Here is a 21,723-nt window from a genome sequence, read left to right as displayed (position 1 = left end):
ATAGGGCCAAATTGGTAAGGAAAGAGGGCCATTTGGGGTGTTTTGCTCTGCCAGGGACTGGGCATGCCCAAACACTGGAGGTCTCAGGAAATCCTCAATCCAAACCGGGGCCTTAGGGAGTAGACTGAGGTGGCCCAGGTTCACAGGGAAAGGGAGAGAGGGTGCCTGGAGGGCCCTTGCTACATTTTCTTCTCAGTCATACTCTACCCTCTTCAGACTTTGTGATCCGCCCTGGGTAGCTCTGCCTGCAGGTTACTATGAATTGGAGGGCCTTCCTTACCTAGGTGGACTTGAAGGCTAGCTTCCTGCTATGCTGGCTTACTTGAAGCCATTTCTCTCATTCTGTTCTGGCTCTAGGGAAATCCTAGCCTACCTCTTGCTTATGAAAGGGGATGAAGTGTCCCAGAGCTACTTGCCCTTCCCTTGTGCCTGCAGAGGCCTTCGACAGCTCTAACGGCCCCTCCTGGAGGAGACTACTGGGTGCTCTGAGGCTTGGAAGGTAGAAGACAAGTTGGGCACAATCTACTAGGGATCAGATACCACATGCAGATATGCATCACCAATGGAATATTATGTAACTATAAATAATAAGGTGTAATAAACTGTCACATAGAACCCATAGTGATAGCTGATTCTCCTATACATAAGACTTTTTTTGTTGTTGTTTTTTGTTTTTTGTTTTTTCGAGACAGGGTTTCTCTGTGTAGTCCTGGCTGTCATGGAACTCACTTTGTAGATCAGGCTGGCCTTGAACTCAGAAATCCGCCTACCTCTGCCTCCCAAATGCTGGGATTAAAGGGGCGTGTGCCACCACCGCCCGGCTACATAAGGCTTTTTAAGTGTTCAGAGGGACAGGAAAACTCCAACCTCACTCACTCTTCCTCCTCTCTGCTGTTCCCCATCTTTCCCGGCATGGGACCTTTCCAGGGGCTTGGCCATGACTCGCCTAAATTATGACTGAGAAGCCCCTGAGAGTCACTTCCTGTCCTGGGAAGGAAGAGCAAGACTGAGGGGCTGTATCAGTAAGGAAAGAGGGGTATCATAGGTATTTTTCTCTGCCAGGCACTGCGCATGCCTGAACTCTGCCGGTCCTAGGAAGTCCTCATTCCATCGGGGCCTTGGGGAGTAGACACTGCCATCTTTTCCTGGGGGTCTGTGTTTCAATCAAAGAGTCTCCTTGGAGACAGAAGCCCCAAGAAGCCACGGAGACTAGAGGTAGGGGGAAAAGAGTGGGGCTGATTAGATTAGATGCAGGGTTGATATCCCCAGCCACCAGGCAGAGCTGGTTGCCCAGCCTTGGCAAACTCACTCCCCTGGGAGGTCCCTAACTTTCCACATCAAGGTCAGAGAAGGGACAGTGGGTAAAGTCACTGAGCAAGAGAGCTTTCAGCCTGACAGCTCCCTCTCCATTCCCTGTGTACCCTCATCCCCAGCCTCCCTCCTGGTCTCGGTCTGCCATTGTGTGACCTTGGCCTAACAGATCTCCAGAACTCAGTCTCAGGGCTCAGTGTCCATATCTGCACAGGAAGGGGCTTGTCCTGCGGTGCCCTCAGCCCCCCTTAGGCTTGAGGGGGGTAAGAGGTTGGCAGAAGTCTCCGGAGTCCCCCGGAACCGGGGCAAATTTTGGGTGGGGAGATCAGGGTTGCTTTATGGGATAAAATGTGATGCCCCCGCCAGCACCCTGCACTCAGCAGGCCCATCTGCCACCCAGAGCCCTGACCGTGGAGGGGGAAGTCCCAGGAGCCGACCGCTGGCCTCTCCCCACCGGATCCAGGAGGGCGGTGGGAGCCGGAGATGTAAATGCGCACAGCCTCCTTTCTTCTAAACGCCGAAACCAGCCTTGACAGGCTCTGAAAATAAATGGCACCGACTCGCTGGGATTTCAAATTCCGTGATTAAGGGCTGAAGCAAACACTTTCCCTCCCTCCCGCCCTCCTGCCGCCCTCCCTCCGTGGGCTGATAGCGCTGGCGGCCGGGACAGCTTCTTGCGCGCCTGCCAGCAGCTCCGATAGCAGCCGCCAGCGCGCCGCTCCGGGCTGTTTATCAGCGGCGCTCACGCCGCTTCAAATCCCTGCCCGGCCTGCACGCGCGCCCGCGGGCACTCACTCACTCACACGGGCGCTAGCATGCACACACCTGCACGGATGCACACGGGAGTACAGGCACGAGGCTTGTGTGCACAGAAAAGGCATGCATGTGTGCACACAAGGCACCGTGCATGACTGTATGCATGCATGCATGCACACTGGTCCATCTGCATGTGCACACAGAGAACACACGCACATTTGCACGCAGAAGCACCATGCGTGCATGCACACCAATCCACATGCATGCAGGGGTGCACACACAAAACACGAGCACATGTGTACCCAAGGCACCTGCAGGTATGCACAGCGGGGTGTGCATACTCAACCCTAAGAGAAAGCTGAAGAACGCTGCAGAATTGAGGGAGAGGAGAGGAGAGGAGGGCGGGAGAAGAGGAGGGCAAGAGGAAGCTGGAAGAGGCTCTGAGCTCACGGTTGGTTGGATACCTTGGAGGACCAAGTCCAGGCAGCTGCAGTATAGCAACAATCCCCAGCCTCCCTCCCTGTATGTCTGACTGCTGGAACCACCCAGTGATTCTGAGCTACCCCAGCTACCCCAGCCTCTTCCTCCCATCTGGGATTCTGTGACTGGTGTGGTGGTGGTGGTGGTGGTGGTGGTGGTGGTGGAAGGAGGCTCTGTTCTCCTGGTAGCCTCTGAAATAGGAAGTCCTAGCTGCTAGGAGATAGGCCATCTCTGTATGAGTTAGTCTGAACCCCAGGAGCTTGCCCAAGATGTGTCTCACCATGGCATGGGCACCAAAGCTGTGTACCCCTCCCCCCACCCCAGGGATGCCTGAGCAGAGCCTTGACCTTCCCTCAGATGCAATGCTGATAGGTGACTCTGGGAGGGCAGATGGAGACAACACCACCCCAGCTCCCAGATACTGCATCAGTGATGCCAGCCCCAGCCCCCGTCCCCATCCCATTAACACTCTGATCAAAACTCTGCTGTTGCCCCTTGGTGTTGCAGCTGGGTGCCAGGTAGAGGAGGTTCCCCTGCTCAGTGGCCACTCCCATCTCACCAGGAGTGACACTTGGCTCACTCAGAGCACATCTGCCTGGGTGACCTCTGGCTGAAGACACCCATACCATCCTAGCATCACTAGCTGCACCCACACTAGCATAGCAACAGATAACAGGGATCCTCCTCAGCATCCATGAAAGCCTTAGGGAGCTAATACGGTACTGATCTGAGTCATGTCCACTTCACACCATTTTGCAGAAGGGGAAACTGAGGCTGTGAAAACAGAGGCCACTTGCCCAAACTCACCCTATGTGGACCGAGTCTGACTCCGATTGACCTCATTTTACCCCAAAGGGAGAGATGTCCCAGAAACTCGATTTTGTTTTGTGTGTTGGAGATGGAGCCCATGCATGTGCAAAATCCCCATAAACACTCGGATTCCAGTCAGGACCCATGAGAACCGCACTTTATGTATAGTAGCACAGCTCTTGGGGACTCTTTTCTATTTATTTTTCATTTTATTTGTGTGTAGATGTCCTGTTTACATGTGCATGTTGGAGGCCAAAGTTCAGTCTTGCCGTCCTTCCTCAGAAGTTGACTACATATTGCAATTTTATTATTGCTTTTATTTGGTTGGTTGGTTCTGGTTTTTTGAGTCGGGGGTTTCTCTGTGTAGTCCTGGCTGTCCTGGAACTCACTCTGCAGTCCAGGCTTGTCTTAGCCTCAGAGCTCTGCCTGCCTCTGCCTCTGAGTGATGGTATTAAAGGCGTGTGCCACAACCCCCTAGCTTTATTATTATTTAAATATTATTTATTTATTTGTGTGTGTGTGTACGTGCCATGGAAATCAGAAGAGGCCATTGGATTGCCTGGAGCTGCAGTTATGGGTGGCTGTGAGCTGTTTTGAACTCTGGTCCTCAAGTTTGCAAACCAGACACTTTACCTGTTGGGTCATATCCCCAGGGCCGAGTCACCAGAGTCTTAAAGTAAAGTCATTCCAAACTGAGAATGGGCTGCCTTCTCTCTCAGGTGATCCAGGCTGGGGCCAAAGAGCCAGCTCTGCCCAGTGGGAGCCTCCAGAAATGGAGCCCTGGAATGCAGGGAGGGAGGAAAGGGACATTTTCAAGATCACAAAGCAGGGGCATTTTGTAAGGAAGCGTGCTCCCTCATCCTGTGCCACGGATACAGATACTCTGGGGACTGGGTAGCTAGGCTGAGTCAATAAAAACTTGACCACTGCAATGAGTTTCCACCTTACCTTCTTCCTTCAATCCTCTCTTCCTCCTCCTCCTTCCCCTCCTCCCCCTCCTCTTCTTTTCTTTTCTTATTTGATTTTACATGTGCAGGTGTTTTTCCCGCATGTATGTAACACACAGTTTTGCATGCCTGATACCACAGAGGCCAAAAGGTGTCAGACTCCCTAGAGCTGAGGTTTCAGGTGGTTGTGAGCTGCCATTGTTGGTGCTGGGAATGAAACGGGATAGATCCTCTGGAAGAGCAGCTAGTGCTCTTAACTACGTTGCCACCTCTCTCGCCCCTCTTATTTTTCATAACAGGGTCTCATGTAACCGAGGTTGGCCCAGAACTCAATTGTAGATGAGGATGACCTTGAACTTCTGAGCTTTGGATGCCAGGGTCAGATTCAGCTCCCCTGCCATGTAAGCAGAGATGGTTAGAACTTACGTGCTGTTCTTAGAGTCCCTGATTCCTTGAGGGTTACCCCACACTGGGGAAACAATGGCTTCTCATTGCAGACAGCAGGCAGGGACTATCTCTGGGACTGCTGACTGAGGACCCATCCTTGGAGACAAGACAGAGTACTGGGAACCCTGGTGACACAGGAGAGTTTGAAGTTCCATTCAACTGCACACTGAGCAGAGGAAGATGAGCGAGTCCCAGACAGCCAGGGGTGCACAGGAGGTCTGAAGATGGACAAGGGAGGCTACTGCCATGACATCACTGCTGAGCCTTGCCTGACCTAACCTGTGTGGCCTCACACATGCACATTCCAAGCCTCCTGTCTCTGGCCTTCCTCTACTCTAGGACCCGGACAAGCTTAACAAGTAACCTCTCAGCATCCCTTGCAGCTAAGGTAGCCCAGCTCTGGGCAATGGGATAGAGGCAGAAGAGTTTCCTTCCTGAATCTAAAAGTAAAACTTCCATGGAAAATAACTGTCATTATTCCTTTTGTTTCTGAATAGAATGTGGATGTGATGGTAGAGGTGAGGCAGCCATCTTAACACTGTGAGGACAAAAGCCAGACACTAGGACTGATAAAACAGGAAGCCAGACGAGTCTGAGCCTTTTGCACTGATGCTGTCAAACCTCAACCTGTACACACGCAGGCAAACCTTGTTTGCTTAAACCATCTGCCTAAGAGACTCACCAATCTTAGGGCCAAAGGGAGAATCCTGGACCTTACAGACTACACTGGAAGAGGAGTTAGAAGGCTCAAATTGAGGGGTTGGACAGATGGCTCAATGGTTCTTCCAGAGGACCTGGGTTTAATTCCCAGCACCCACATGGTAGCTTACAACCATCTGTAACTCCAGTTCCAGGGGATCTGATACCCTCACACAGACATACATGCGTCCAAAACACCAATGCACATAAAATAAAAATAAATAGATAAATCATGTTGGGCAGTGGTAGTTAGACTCCTTTAATCCCAGCATTTGGGAGACAGAGGCAGGTGGATCTCTGTGAGTTCAAGGCCAATCCTGTTCTAGGACAGTTAGAGGTGGGGGGAAAGGCCCAAATTCTCTGCCAGACCTCAACTGCCAGTGTCCAGGACAGGTACCCCTGAGCCCATTTGGTGAGTGGCTGAGCCGGCCCCTCCTGTGCAGAGAGCAATCTTCTTAGATACAAGCTTCACATTTCAGGATCTTCATAACACAGTTGGTTTCCAGAAGAGATGTGGGTGTTGGCAACTAACTGATTACTAGTTAATGTAGAAACAGGGTCTTGCTATGTAGCCCAGGCTAGCAAGGAGCTCACTACATAGCCATGATTATTATCAAGCTCCAACTCTCTGCCCTCTTGCTTCAGCCTCTCAAGTTCTGGGATGAAAGATAGAAGCCACCATGCCTGGCTAATGACAGGATGCTTTTGTTGTGTGCGGTGTGGGGTGTGTGTGAGCGTGTGTGTGAGGTGTGTGTGTGTGTGCACATGAGTGTGCTACCAGAGCTTGATGTTACATGTCCATGTCCTCCTCGATTGCTCTATATAATCTTTCTCTGTTTCTCTCTATATCTATCTATCTATCTATCTATCTATCTATCTATCTATCTATCTATCTATCTATCTATCTATTGCTCTATATAATTTTTCTGTTTCTCTCTATATCTATCTATCTATCTATCTATCTATCTATCTATCTATTGCTCTATATAATCTTTCTCTGTTTATCTATCTATCTATCTATCTATCTATCTATCTATCTATCTATCTATCTATCTATCTATCTATCTACCGTTGTGTTTTGATTTTCAAGAAAGGCTTTCTTTGTATAGCTTTCATGGGCCTGGAACTTACTCTATAGGCCAGGCTGGCCTTGAACTCACAGAGATCCCCCTGCCTCGGCCTCTGCCTCCCAAATGCTGATGTTAAAGGAGTGCTCCACCAGCAGCACTATATTTTTGAGACAAGGTCTTCTTCCACTGAAGCTGGACCTCACTGGCTCAGCCAGGCAGGCCGGCCAGTGAGACCCAGGGAGCCTCCTGCCTCATGCTCCTGATGCTCGAATTTCAAGAACACATCTTCACACCTGACTTTTTACAGGGTACCAGGGATTGAACTCAGGTCCTCATGTTTGCACAGCAATCTGTCTACCCAATGTGTCATCTTGCCAGCCCCTGATGGTGGAATTTGTAATGTCTGTGAGTTTTTTGGTTGCATTTTGCTCCGATTTTGTAGTTATTACTATGGAAGTTTATTCATTATTTGTTCACATGTGTATTTACGTGTGAGCCATGGTGCACACATGGAGGGCCGAGGACAGCTTGGGGGAGTGGGTTCTCACCTTCCACCATGTGGGTCTCCATAGATAGAACTCAAGTCACAAGGCTCTGCTGCAGGCATCGTTTGTTCATGACGGAGCCATCTCCCTGCGCAGCCCTAGTGCATTCTGTTTTTCTGAACATCCTTCTCCAAAGAGACAAACAAACAATTGCAGTGCATTGTTGTAACCAGTCCAGGCAGTTAGTAGGGGCAGCTAGGCTCTGGGCAGACAGGTAAGCGATGGGGGTGGGGAGGAGTATGGGTGGCTGGGACACCAGCTGGCCCTGTGGGGAGGGCCCTGCTCTGCTCTGCTCTTACCTACACCACCAGCTGACACATCACTCAGGGAGGAACAGTGAGTCCCAGCTCCCCAGGAGGCTCAGCACACTCAGCTCCTGGGGTGTGGAAGGGCCCCCTGTCCAGACCTTGGTGGGCGGGTCAAGTACATCCACTTGCCCCAAGGCAGGCAGCTTGGCAGGTCCATGTTGTGGGCAGTCCTCTCCCATATTGATCCCAACCATCCAGTAGATGATGAGGAACTGTAGGAACCCATGGGGAAGTCCAGGCCATCTCAGAGGTCTGCCAGAGGTCCAGGAAGCCCTGACATTCCCTTTGCCGCAGTGAGAGGAGGCTGGGGATGCTGGAGAGTCACACTTGGTGCTGAAGCTGGGAAAGAAAGCCAGGCTGTGCTCAGAGCATTTTTAACCCAGAGCAAGCTCAGCTCTGCTCTAATGAGTGCACAGTGCAGCAGGCGGGTAGGAAGGGAGCTGCAGGGTGTGGGGGTGGGATGGGGACAGGGGGCGTTGGCAGGACAGGGAGCTCAAACAGACCTCCTTACCTGGGCCTCACCTGTCCTTGGGGACTCCAGTGTTTCCAAGCAAGGGCAAAGGCAGAATTTCTGGGCTGCATCTGGAGGTCACACCAGAGGTCCTACAGCCCTCTCTTTGCTGGGGATCAGCAGAGGGGTACCCAGTCTTCGTAGGTGAGGCCCAGCTGTAGCACCTACAAGGACAGCCAAGGCTGGCATTCCGACCACCACCCACTGGGCTCTGTCCCACCTCATCTGCCCACTTGGCTCTAGCTCCTGGCCCAGCCTGTGTTGACACTGTGTAAAGGCAGCAGCTCTTAGTGTTTCTGGCATCTCCCTGCTGAATCCCAAGTGTTTGGGCTCAAAAAATCTAGGCTGGGTGACCTTGAGCAAGTAGTTTGCCCTCTCTGAGCCTCAGATTCCTTCCTTTTCTGGAGATAGATGCCTGTCCAGCATGCCTGGAAACTGGGCAGCTTGTAGACCACAAGCAAAGCTCTGGTCTGCCGTTTAGAGTGATGGCTACCTTCTTCCAGAAGTTTCCAGCATTTCGTATCAGGCAGTCCTCCTGGGAGCTCCATCCAGATCTCTGAATGTCCAGGGAAGGATGAGCTGCATCTGCAGCGTGTATGTGCATGTGCACGTGTGTGTGTGTGTGTGTGTGTGTGTGTGTGTGCATGTATTTGAGGGTGTTTGCATTTTAAAAGAGTCAGACCACTCTGCGGTCACAGGCTGGTGGCTGCTGATGGGAAGGGAGTTTAGAAGGGCGTTAATCACAAAGGGGACATGCAAGCTAGGGGAAGCTGGTAATTGAGCGTGCTGGTGAGGAGAAAGCTGGGCGCCTGATGTCTCAGGGCCACTAGACCTGCGGCTCACAGGCTTTCCTGGGGCCAGGGACAGTGAGTGATGGAAGGACAGGGAGAGAGGAGCCACGATGGGCCTGTGATGGAAGGAGCCTCTGTCTCCCTGCTGTTGGAGGAACTGGTGTAGGGTCCAGGGTGAGTTCTCTGTCTTCTTGCCTGGCCTGGATGTCGCTGCTCCTGCTCGCTGAGGCATGAGGTAGGGGTGTCTTAGAGCAAGGCTTATGTTAATTTAGTGAGCACGAGTGCGTGTATGTGTGTGTGTGTTTGGTGCACGGGCATGTATGTGCCATGTCACACGAGAGGAGGTTAGAAATAACTTTTGGAAGTTGTTTTTCTGCTTGCACCGTGTGGGATACAAGAACTGAACTCTGGTCTGCAGGCTTGGTAGCAAGTGCCTTTATTGCCTGAGCCATCTCAGTAGCCCTGGGTTCTTATTTTTAACAATGATCACAGGTTCTGTCACCCACACAGCCACTTCTTTTCCTCTTTTTCATGGAAGCCGCTGGAGGCCGTGGGTCCTGGGAGCTCAAGTGCAGCCCCGTGGTGAAATTCATCTAGCAAGCACTACTGTGAGGTTTGTATTTGAGCTCCAGTACTGGGGTGGGGGTGGGGAGCAGAGCTGGAAAGAGAAGGAAGAGAGGGAAAGAGGAAGGGAGGGAGGGGAGGCAGGGAGGGAGGGAGGAAGGGAGGGAGGGAGGGAGGGAGGGAGGGAGGGAGGGAGGGAGGGAGGGAGAAAGAAAACTAGGTAGAGCAATGTGCATCTGTCATCCCAGAACTGGGATCAGGAGTTCAAGGTCAGCCAGGGATACAAAAGAAGTTTGAGTCCAGCCTGAACTTCATTAGATTCTGTCTCAAAACAAACCTGCGGGCCAGTTTTACATCAACTTGACACTGCTAAAGTCATCTGGGAGGAGGGAACTTCAATTAAGAAAATGACTCTAATGTGTGGTGAGTGTCTTTAATTCCAGCACTTGGGAGGCAGAGGCAGGTGGATTTCTGAGTTCGAGGCCAGCCTGGTCTACAAAGTGAGTTCCAGGACAGCCAGGGCTACACAGAGAAACCCTATCTCAAACAAACAAACAAATAAAACAAACAAACAAACAAACAAACAAACAAAACGCCTCTACAAGATTGGCTGTAAGCAAGTCTGTGGGGCATTTTCTTAATTAGTGATTGATGGGAGAGGGCCCCGGCCATCGTGGGTGTTGCTATCCCTGAGCGGGTGGTTCTGGGTTCTATGGGAAAACAGGCTGAGCAAGCGCAAGGACTAAGCAGCATCCCTCTGTGGCTTCCATATCAGCTCCTGCCTCCAGGTTCTTGTCCTGACTCCCTTCAATGATGAACAGTGATGTGGATGTGTAAGCCACACGAGGCCTTTCCTTCCTAGCTTGCTTTTCGGTCATGATGCTTCATCTCAGCCATAGAAACCCTAACTAGGAGACAAACAAAACCCCCAGAAATCTAGGGCCTTAGCTCAGTTAGTGGAGGGCTTCTGTAGCATGTGTGAAGCCCTGGTTCTGTCCCCAGCACTATATAAACCAATAATATCACACACCTCTAATTGTTTGGAGGTGGAGGCAGGACGATCAGTTCAAGGTCATCCCCAGCTACATAGCGAATGTGCCGGCAGCATGAGATACACAGGCTATCCCAAGAACAGTAATAAACAAATACATAAATGAGGAGTAAGGTGATGTCTGCATTATGTTGCTATGTACCAGGGAGGTGTCCGTGAACAGACCACCCGGAAGGGGCAGACAGAATATCATTCATTTCCTGTTCTCCAAGGCTGGATCTGGCTTTTGAATACATTTAACAGAACATGGGATTTTTCAGTTGTATGACAAGTTAGGATGGCAGCTAAGAAGTTGGGACTCAGGGTGGGACAGCTCTGGCCTCGATGTCATTTCAGGTCCCCCAGCCACAGACTGGTGGCTCTTGACAAGCAGAACCAGGTCCATTGCTGAAGAGAGTATGTGCAGTGGCCATCTGGATATCCTTGGTCCTGTGTTGGACCAGGAACACTCCAGTTGCTCTTTTGTACACGTCCCTAAAAATCATGTCACTGATCCTGCCAGGACCCTCAGGGAAGCACCTAGCTGCTCAATAAATCCTGGAGGAATGAGTGAGGGAAGGAAGGAAGGAAGGAAGGAAGGAAGGAAGGAAGGAAGGAAGGTAGGTACAAATGCCCATCCCAGTTGCTCCCTTGTTCTGCCCCTTACGGATACTCCACTCTCCTCAGAATTTGGAGAGGCCCACCCACTAGGAAGAGCATGCTGTGGTGGTGTTCTAACCAGAAGGACAATGCGAGCAAATCAGTCAGTCTTGTGGCTGTTTCCAGGGTCACCTGGCTCTTGGCCCTTCTGTCCTGTGTGATCTTAACAGAACCTTCCCAAATGGGTAGATATCACCCTTTAACCCTCCCAGGCTGTGCATGTGGAAATGAACCCTGTATCTGTCCTCAGTGTCTCTCCATGTCTTCCTGGGCTGGATTCCCTGAACTGCCTCCTCCAGGAAGAGGGTGGCACTCCAGTAAGTGTACTGGGTGGTTGAAGTCTCTGCTGGTCTCCAGCTCCTCTTGGGCCTGTGGACACTGTTGTATGTCCTAGAGGTGGAGGTGGCAGCCAGTGACTTGCTAGTGACTGCAGCAGGAGTGAGCAGGCAGGAAGGACAACGGAGTCCAGGCACGTCCTGATACCAATTAAGGCAACCCTGGCACACAGGGGGCCTGGAACGGCATTTATCAGGCAGCCGGGAGGGGCTTGGCGAGCTGTCCTCTGTTGATAGATTAGACAGCACACAATTAGGTTTCAGACGCTGCTGCTCGCCTGCGTCCCCCTTCTCCATTCTCTGCAAGGCACAGTGACAGAGCCCTGCTAGGTTCCAGCTCAGCCCCACCCTGAGGGGAAGGACACCTTCCCAAAGAGTGAGGGGCCCAGCAAGAATCATGAAGGGAGAGCTTGCAGGTCCCTTCCTGTCCCTCCCATGGCTTCTACTGGGTCAGGAGCGGGCTATTCTGGAAGCCACAGGGATGTGGGTGACTGTGACAAAAGTCTCCACAGCTGAACAAAGGGTGAGCACAGGAGACTTCCCAGGGGTCCCAATCCCAAGAATTAGCCATCGCTCTTGGCCAAGTAAACGGTTGGTCCCTTGGAAGGGACATGGCAGCAATCACAGGAAGCAGAGAAGACATTGGAGCTTCTGGAAAGTCCTTCCCTGCTGATGTCCTGGGGCAAAGCAAGGACACCCCAACATGGTTGACTGAACCCTTCCTGGGGACCCTGAGTCAGCTGAAGGGCCTGGCCCCGGCTCCACATCTCTGCTGGGTCCCACTGGGTGGGCTATCCTCTCTGATTGATGAAAGCATCCACATACATGGGGCAGATCAGGGTTCAGCCGACCCTCTGCCTGGCCCTGTCCTGTCGGCACTCCAAAGTCCTACCCAGTCCCCCCTTTTCACCCCCACCTCTCCTCACCCCCCTTCTCACCCCCACTTCCTCAGCCCCACCTTCTCATTCCCCTACCTTTTTCACAAACCCCTTCTCACTGTCCTTAGCCTAGGCCACCAACTCCTGCCCTCTGCCTTCTAGGAAAAAAAATCTAGATTCTTCTCCAGGGTGGCTGACCCTGCTTTCTGCTCCTGCCTTCAGCTCCTAAATGCCCCAGCCACACCCACATTGGGTCTCCAGCTTCAGCACTGATTCCCACCCCCACTCTCCAGACTCATGTCTTCCTTAACGATGGACTCTGCAGTGTCCTTGTTGGGTCGGTCACTTGGCCGATGTCACCCATCTCTGTCTCCTGTCAGAATGAAACCCCAGGGGGCAGGCACCAAAGCCCCTTTGCTTATCCTTTTCAGCACCTGCCACTTACAGAGTGTGTGAAGACATGAGGCCACCTCTGGGTCCTGGTGCTCTCCGGACCCTTAGGTCTCACCTGCTCTACCCATAGCCTGGTCACTCCCTGCTGTCTCCACTCCTAGCCTCAGCTAAGATGCCATTGCTATCTGCCCAGCTAGATCTGTCCCTCATGAGACAGATGCGAGCCTAAAGGGCTTCGAGCCAAGGTGCTGGTTTAGTTGGTGGCATCATTCACTGATGTGGGCTCTTGGGATTGTCTTGTTCAGTCTCCCACACAGTAGGTCTCCCTGAACACTTGACAAGTGAATGAGCCCAGACCACAGGTTCTACTCCCTGATAGAGTTCCCATCTTTGGGTTGGCTGGGTCTCCCATCTGTGCCCATGGCTCTGTGTGGTCAGGAGCTGGGGTGGACATGACCAGGGCTGAAACCAAGTGATTCAATGCTCTGCGGACACCTTCAGATGAAGACTCTGCCCCAGAAAGCAGACTGGAGCAAAGCCTTCTGGGATAAACCATATTTTGAAGGACGGGGGCTGGGCTGGAAACAAAAATGGAGATTCTTCTATATATTAATGAGCAATTGTGGCTTTAAACAGGTTTACAGGTTTGCTTATTCAATGCCTCCCTACCAACCTTCTGAATGATCATCTCATCTTCTCTGTGCCTCAGTTTCCTTATCTGTATAATGGCCACATAATGGTACCTCCTTCACACGGAGGATAAACACCTTTTAAATGCCTAGAGCAGTGGCTAGTATATAGAAAGCACTGTCTAAACAGTTTATAAATGAGGCTGGGGCTTGGGGGTTTAGTCCGGGAGGATGAGCGAGGTCCACTCTTCGGGGACTGTGAAGCTTGCGGACTCTAAGGAGTAGCAGGGGAGGGGAGTGCCAGGTCCCTTCCTCTGCCAGTGCATGAGGCAGATAGATCTCTGAAGTACTATGAGGTGGCTTGTGAACCCCGAGTCTTCACATAATCAGGATTCCCCCTAAAGTCCCTGTGAGGTCCTTTGGGGATCTTAGGAAGAGGGCAGGTGACACGGGCCATCTGTCCTTCAGTTTGGTCCTTGCCATGAACTTATTCGTTCCTTCATTTTGCACACTCCTAAGGGCGCTTGGCTACGGCAAGGTAGGTGGGGGCAGGGTGCCAACTCTCTCTGTGCCTCTGTTCCCACAGCTGTAGGATGGGGTTGTTTATGAGCTGCAGTCCCCAGTTCTGTAGAAGGAAAGGAGGCAACCTTAGGTCCAACCTGTTTGTGTGCAACCAAACCGTGCAGAGAAGGGCAAAGGCAAGAGGGGCCCGTGCTGTTCCCTGTGGGTAGGTTCTCTTGGTTTTAGCTTGCTTTGTTTTGCTGTGATAAACGCCACGACCAAAAGCAGCTTGGGGAGGAAAGGGTTAATTTCTGCTCACAGCTTACAGAAGGGCAGGCAGGAGCTGAGGCAGAGGCCAGGGAGGGAGGGATGCTGCTTACTGGCCTGCTTCTCCTGGCTTGCTCAGCTGCTTTCCTCTAGCACCCAGGCCGCCCACCCTGGAGGGGCAGTGCCCACAGTGTACCAACTCTCCTACAACGTCTATCAAGAAGATGCTCCCACAGCCTCTACAGGGCCGCCTGTGGACGGCCCTGTTTCTCACTTGAATTTCCTCTTCTCAGATGACCCCAGCTGTGTCACATTGATAAAACAAACAAACAAACAAACAAACAAACAAACAAACAAACAACAAACCCTACCCAGGACTTCTGGGCACAGCTGGCTCCTCCCATAACACCTGCCTTCCCTTGCTCTCTCCCTCCTGCTACCTCAGTTCCCAGGGAGGAGACACACCAGCAAGGCCAGTACCCCAAGGCCTGGTGTCCCCTCTTGGACTGAAGCGGGGAGAGGTCAGCCCTGCTCACCGCACCCCCCCCACATTACTACCCCCGACTTTAGAGCCTTTGTGAAGTCCTTTATTAAGAAATTGGTCAACTTCCTGCTAATTAGGATAAACACTATTTCCCATTACAGGCCAATTAATTTTCCCTGCCAGGAAACATGGCCTGCAAACTGGCCACCTTGTTCTAGCCTGAGCTTGGCCTTCTGGAGTTGCACCAGGATGTAGTGGGGTCCAGACCTGATGAAGAGGCAGTCAGCTGTAGTGTTTTTTCACAATACTAAGGATCTTTCTAGAACAAATAAAAAGGATGAAGCCACCACTTTTGCATAAAATTCTATTTTATCTACAGCCCCCTAATCTTAACACAAGCTCTAATCCATTAAGACTTAAAGGTGTGTCAGGACACCTGCGTCCTGAACAGTGCTCCTTCCCCCATCCTCACAAGTGCTGTGAGGCTCAGAGGGTTTAGGCAATTACACCTAAAGCCACACAGCCTGTCGCCCACATCTTAACTAAGACAAACTCCTGTCTTCAAGGCCCAAGGCTTTTCCATTTCTTATGATCAAGGTGAAGGTCTTTGGGTCCTCTCTTCTGCAAGACAAAGGACCACGGACAGAACGCTGTCCTCTGTAGCCTTGGGGAGTCTTCTGCCCCTTCGAGGGGTGCTCTGTGTCCATACCCACCAAAGGAGAAAGCTGTACTCATTGCTCCCCGTGTTGCTCAAGCCCAGCATCCTGCCTGGGTCCTTCAGCCTCTTCTGTTCCACCACCTTATGGGGAAGCCATGGCCCAGACTTAGACTACAGCAGATTGGGGTTCCTGAGCCCCATATGAGTGTGAACTTCAACTCATGATCCTCCAGATGCCATGAGTCCTCTGTCAGCATATTTGCTTTCTAAAGGGTAGACTGAGGCAGGCAGTATATCGCAGATTTGCCCAGGGCTCTCTAGAAGGCAGCCACCATCACAAGGATCTCTAAATGCCTTCTTAATCTGAATTCCCGACATGGCCAACCAATGTCCTGCCTTTTGCTCCCCTTACCATGCCCATAGCAGGCATTACTAATGGATCACAGCATTTTTCCCCTTAAATCCACAGAGCCTCAACTAGCTGTGGGATGGGCACTAACAGTGATCTGCTCACTGTCCTCCCAGGATATGGTTTTCACCGTTCTAACACCTGGACCCAGAATAAACCAGACACTTTGCTTTTGTTTTCCTGTTTTTTATTTTTTTGTTTGTTTGTTTCTTTGGTTTTTGTTTTTTTGTTTTTTTTGGTTTTTTTTTGGTGTGTGTGTGTGTATGTGTGTGTGTGTGTGTGTGTGTGTGTGTGTGTGTGTGTGAGAGAGAGAGAGAGTGGGGGGGGTGGGGGGGGGAGAGTGTCACTATATAGCCCTGGCTGTCCTGAAACTCACTATGCAGACCAGGCTGGCCTTGAATTCAGAGATCCACTGGCCTTTGCCTCTTGAGTGCTGAGATTAAAGGTGTGAGCCACCAAGCCTAGCATGCTTTTTTCTTAAGAGAAAAACTACAAGTATTCATGATGAGTGTCACTTCAGAGCCCCTTCTTTGCCATGGAGTTTTGTGACATCAACAACAGCAATGACCCAACAGCCACAGGGTCCTCGAGGCATCTTGTATGACTTGATGGAGCCTGAGGGTCATAACCTGAGGCCTGGCCCCGGCTCCTGCCCAGTGCTCACGGCCTGTCTCTTTCCTGTCCTTCCATGGCTCCCTGTGATCGAGTGTGTCTGTGGATTTTTATCCATGCATTCAAGGGAATCTGGGTGGGGCTGGTAGCGCGGCCTGTTCCTGGAGCTTCGACCGGGTAGCAAAAGCGACAGGCAACAGCCAGTCTCCACTCAGCTCAGTGGTTAAGCTCATGTCAGTCAGAGTGGCCCTGGGTTTTAGGTCAGAGCTTTAGGATCCAAATGGGTCCTTAGAAGAGTTGGTAGGTAACTTGGAGGGTCACTTACCCTGAGTGGAGCTTCAGAACTGCAGACTTTGGAATGCCACAACCCATCTTTTCTGCTGTGGTGTGAATGCACAGCCTTACATGCTGGGACATAATCTTACCATCAGGGTTTAGGAGGCGGGTGGTATCCTGGGCTGGCAAGAAGGCTTGGCAGGCAGGTAAAGGACAGCCTGAGTTCAGACCTCAGAACCCACGCAGTTGAAGGAGAGACCCTTCTCCAAAAAGTTGTCCTCTGACTGTCACGTGTGGAGTGTGCATGCCTGCACACACATGCACACGCTCACACAAGAACACACACGCACAAATGTAACAATGAAAACATCTTTTATGGAGGTGGTGTTAGGAAGTTGTACTTTAAGGCCTTTGGGGGCTGGGGTATGAGGGTTCCCCCATGCAGGTTGATTAGTTTCCTCATAAATGTGGCCTGAGATGGCAAGGAAACCACCACTCTGTATGATTAATATGTACTAATAAAACAAAGAGACTGCAGGGACCACAGAGAGGTGGTATGCATGCCCCTGTAATCTCAGGAAACTGAGGCATAGAGGATGTGGAGCTCAAGGCGAGATTTGGCTACATGGGGAGTCTTTGAACGAAAGAGGAAGGGACACAGAAAGGAGAGAAGGAGGAGGAGAAACAGGAGCTCTCTCCGCCCTTACTACACTCAGGCACGGCTAGAAGACCCCATCCAGGACAACAGGCCCTGACCAGGTTTAGGATATGCCTGCAGTGTGATCATGGCATTCCCGTGCCTCAGAACTCTGGGAGATACACTTAGGCTGGTTGGACCTAGAGTACAGCATTTTGTCACAGCAGCCTGACTGACAAACAGGTCCAGAGAGTGTGGCCTGGAAGGGCAGCGGTCTGACAAGCTCCCCAGAGCTTGACCAAGGCTGCTCTGCAGACACGGCTCTCGCAGACCCTCTGACACCCTCTCTCCTTCAGCTGTGCCCAGTTGTGTATCTCATGTCTTTTTAACGGGAAGAGAGGAACCTGTACATTTAATGTGGGCTTCGGTCAAGAAGGATGTTCCATAACCACTGTGTGGTGGTGGGGTGGATGGATGGATGGGATGGGAGGAGGGATGAGTGAGTGACCCCTGCATCCAGTGACTCAGCCGAGGACAGGAAGATTGAGTCTGAGACATGAGCAGGTGCCCCACCACCACCACCACCACACTACTGACATTTTCATTAGGTCGCATCTGCTGCACCTGGACCCTGGCCCTGCCCTGGGAAGCCGCCGTCCCCGAAGCTTTATTAGGAACCTATTAAGGCGTCTTTTTAGACCTGGGTTGCACAGTGGCTCTAGGCGAGGCTAACAATGCTCTGCTGTCACTACCGACATAGGCAGAGGGGCTGGGGAGGGCGGGCTGACTGGAACCCGAGGTGTTTAGTGTCACTCGAGCCTGCCAGGCTTAAGCCCTGTTCCTCTGCTAATTGGCTGTGTGGCATTGGGCAGCTTGCTTTCCTTCTCTGACTCTCAGGTTCCTGTACAGGTCCAAGAGGTGAGAGGCAGCTTGTGGATGGACCTATAGAGCTATAAGCTTGTGGACGGACCTACAGAGCTACAAGCTTGTGGATGGACCTATAGAGCTATAAGCTTGTGGAGGATCTACTGAGCTATAAGTCAGGAATGGCCCACATGAGAGACTTCATCTTGTTCTGGGGACCACATGCGCTGTGATCGCCCGGATTTTATAGATGAAGAAACTGAGGCTAACAGGGAGATCAGGGCTTCGTCAAAGCCACACAGGCAGTGACAGGGCTAGTATTCAAACACAGACACTGGCCACTGACTGGGAACAAAGCTTGGGGCTGGTGGGCGGGGCTGCAGGAGCTTCTTACACCAGCTCCTCCTCCAGGTGACGGCTCTGCCAAGAGCAGGGAGGCTGGGACAATACCGCTGATTTACGGTTCCATCGCGATTAACCACACCATCTGGATGCCACACGCTTGCCTAGTGAGTGAGGACCCCCAGCCCTGCCATATCAGCTGCAGGAAGGGACAGGGGAGAAGGCACACAGATCTCAAGCTCTGGGGCAGACTGCAAAGCCGTGTGCAGAGCACGTATCCTTGGAGACCTACCCTCCCGGTCACCCTTCACTCATGACAGTTAGCAGACACCACGGAGAGTTCTAGTCCCTCTGCTAACCTCAGAAAGGAGGAATGGGTGTCCCAACTCTATACAAAGGGAAGGCTCTGGATGGAGCCACCAAAATGAGAAGGGCTGAGGGGGGTGCTGACTTGTGACTGTAGCACTCACAGCGTGATCCCTGCTCTCCTGCGGGTGTGGCAGGTGCCTGTGCTACCTTCTAGCTTTTCCTGGGGAGTGACTTCACTCCTCTGGGCCACTATCCCTGAGCCTGACCTAAGATACCATTGGCGGTATAGGACATTCAGACCTCAGAAATACTGACTGGGTCAACTATGAGGCAGTCAGTAGCTGCCTTGACCCTCTTCCTGTTTGCCAGATGGGAAAACTGAAGCCCAAGGAAGGTACGGGGCCTGCCTCTGATTCCACGGGGCTTTAGTAGCAGAGCCAAGGCCCACCTCCTTGCTTCTTAACCCCTGAAGCCTATAGCCTCTGGACACAGTCAGCCTAGGTCTCAGGGACCAGGGGACAGCGAAGGAACCCCTTCCAGCTGCAGTAAATAGACGTCGGATTCTGAGCACCCATCTCCCTCCAGGGACAGTCACAAGCCACGAGGGCCTGCTTTGTCATCTCAGGTCTCAGTCTGCTTTGGCCTCAAGGACAGGGACCTTCTCTGAATTACAGCCCAGTCTCTCTGCTCCTTCCTCCCCACATCTCCACAGCTTCCCCTAAAAAAGAGTTAACTGTGACCCCAGGATCTCTATGGTGGATGCATTGTCTTTGGACACCAGGCAGGCTCTCCTTCAGGGTAAGCAGCCCCCCCCCCCCGCCCCTGCCATGTCTACAGGGTGAGGAAGGAGGGAAAGACACACAGAGCTAGGCTGTCCTGAGTGGAAATGCTCTTATGTAGCCTGTAGCCCTCGGTCCACACACTGGGCTGGCTGGCCAGGACTCGGAAGCAGTTCAAGGCTCCCTTCATTTCACACAGCCAACCTGAAGGCGGCATACACAAGCCCGCCATTGATAGTGCTGTAGAAAGACCCAGCCAGCAGCAGCTCCCTTCTCTCTCTCTTGGACAGTTGAGAAATGACAGCTGTCCTGCCCAGGGAGACCAGTCTCCGTTCCAGGGTGTCCCCCTCTGGGGCTCCACTCAAGGGAGCATCCTGCTGGCTGCCTGTGCTTGCCTGCCGCCAGGAACAGAGCCAGATGGAGCAGCTTTAGCTGCTGGCCTCTGCTAGCATTGCAGGCCCCGTGACCTGTCCCCCTGGGACCCTTTGGCCTGGCCATCCGAGGTGACCCTTCCCCCTTCCCCACAGAAGCTCAGACCTCTGACCCTTATTAAAAACAAACCAAACAGAATCTACAGAGAAGAAAATTCTCCACAAACGGCCTCAGATATAATCACGTGTGTCCCTGTAACAAACATACACACACACCAGCTTCAGACCCCCAAGGCTGCAGCCGCTTCCACATAAACAAGCTATTATGGGGTGTGGGGGAGGGCTTTTGTTATGAAACATCTAGGCTTCCCTCAACTTGGGGGGTGTGGAGGAAAGAACGTTGTTTTCTGGCACAAGAGGGGACATGGAGGGTGCCAGGGCTTCTGTGTTCTATGCAGGTTCTATCTGGCAAAGGGACACGTGGAGATGGGGACCAAGAGGAGGAGGCATCCTGGACGTCACCAGGTGCCCCATCCACGGCGAGGGAAGCCTGGACCCGGCTCTGCTGTCACTCAGAACAGGTCGGGGACTCCGGTGACCACGTCCCTGCCCGCTGCATGCTTGGAAAGCACTGCCTTTGCCAGAAGCCGAGGCGAGAAGGCTCCCAAAGCAGACACCGACCCCCGAGTAGCACTGGTCTCCACGGGCCACCCCGGGAGCTGTAGGGCGAGGCCCACCCGCGCGCCGTACTGCGCATGCGTCAGTCGGCTGAGCAGGAGGCCGCCCGCGCAGCCTCGCTCCCGTCCGGTCGCCGTGGCAACGGGCTCGCGGGGGGAGGGGCCGCGCCGCGGCGGCTGCTATTTCTGCTGCTTCCTGTTCCTTGCGGCCACGTCGCCATGGCAACGGAGTTACTCAGCTCGGCCGCCTCTCGGCTCGGCTGGTGCGCGTGACCCCGGCCGCTCGCGCCCCCTCGTCCCCCTCCCGCACCCTCCCCGGTGCCCGCGGCCGGCAGGGAGGCAGATTGATGGGCGACGCTTATTAAAACACAGTGGAAGCGTTTCCGTTTTTATGACGCTGACGAGGCAGCGTTATTTACTGTTATTGTTCGCCCTGGCCGCCCGGGAGCTCACCTTCGGCCAGTCCCAGGACGGCGCGTGGCACCCCGGGGTCCCACCTATTCTCAGAGCCCCTTCTCCCGCGACAGCCGTGGAGAGGGGCCGCACAGGCCCAGGGGCTCATGCTTGAAGGAGAAAAAGGCGACAAAAATAAATAAATAAAAGAGAAGCAGATGACTTCATTCTCGGGAAGGCCAATTTCCTGGGGACGCTGGTGGAAACAGCCCCCGAGCCGCTGAATGCTCTCAATACTAAGCCAGATGGAGACCAGAAAATCCTCAGCCCTTCCTGAACGTGTGACCCCCCAGGCTAGGCAGCCAGGCAGTAAGAATTCGGCCACCCAGTAGGGTTTAGCTTCCTAGATTCCGCAGCATTTGTCCTGAACCTTCCCACTTAGCCTCCCCTCCCTGAGAGGGTGAGTAACCGGCTCAAGGTCACACAGCCCAGTCCCTGAGTTTTCTGCTTGAGGTTTCTGCAAGGAGGAAGCCAGCGAGTACTGTGGAGCCAGAGGGACAGCAATTCGACCCAGGGCTCTTTGAAGCCTGACTCGGCTTCGAGGCGAATAAAGATTAACTCAGCACGTGTAAGCCTTGCTGTGCGGTCCTCTGCACATCCTGTATGGGGTGCCCTTCACGGGAGGGGGGTGTCTACTGGGATCAGAGAGCTCGGAAGGAGGCCCCCACTCCAGTCCCCTGCTACGATGTTAATCTCACCAGGCTAATTAAAGTTTACAGTCCTGCCCATATCCACCTCCAAACTCCCAGGTCGTTATTAGCCCAAATGCAAACAGTTATGACTCTGGTCCTGGACAGAGAGGCTGGAAAGAGGGATGGAGGAGATGGCCTCGGGCACAGGAAGTGGACGTTTAATAATAATAATAATAATAAATATTTGCACGTACAAACAGCTCGAATGAATGGCCCAGAATGGCCCAG

The 21,723-nt window shown here is 52.6% G+C and overlaps 1 long non-coding RNA gene across 1 annotated transcript; it reads left to right on the top strand.

Annotated features, from left to right (window-relative positions):
• Positions 1-1,109: 1,109 nt before the first annotated feature.
• On the top strand, positions 1,110-20,957 carry Gm14486 (predicted gene 14486). Its single transcript, NR_136917.1, has 4 exons — positions 1,110-1,215; positions 9,214-9,288; positions 19,236-19,321; positions 20,132-20,957. It is a non-coding gene; the product is annotated as a predicted gene 14486 (long non-coding RNA).
• Positions 20,958-21,723: the final 766 nt, after the last annotated feature.

The sequence above is a fragment of the Mus musculus genome, chromosome 2 (assembly GCF_000001635.26).
Source record: "Mus musculus strain C57BL/6J chromosome 2, GRCm38.p6 C57BL/6J".
In the NCBI taxonomy this organism is placed as follows: domain Eukaryota; kingdom Metazoa; phylum Chordata; class Mammalia; order Rodentia; family Muridae; genus Mus; species Mus musculus.
This window is presented reverse-complemented; position numbering and strand designations above follow the sequence as displayed.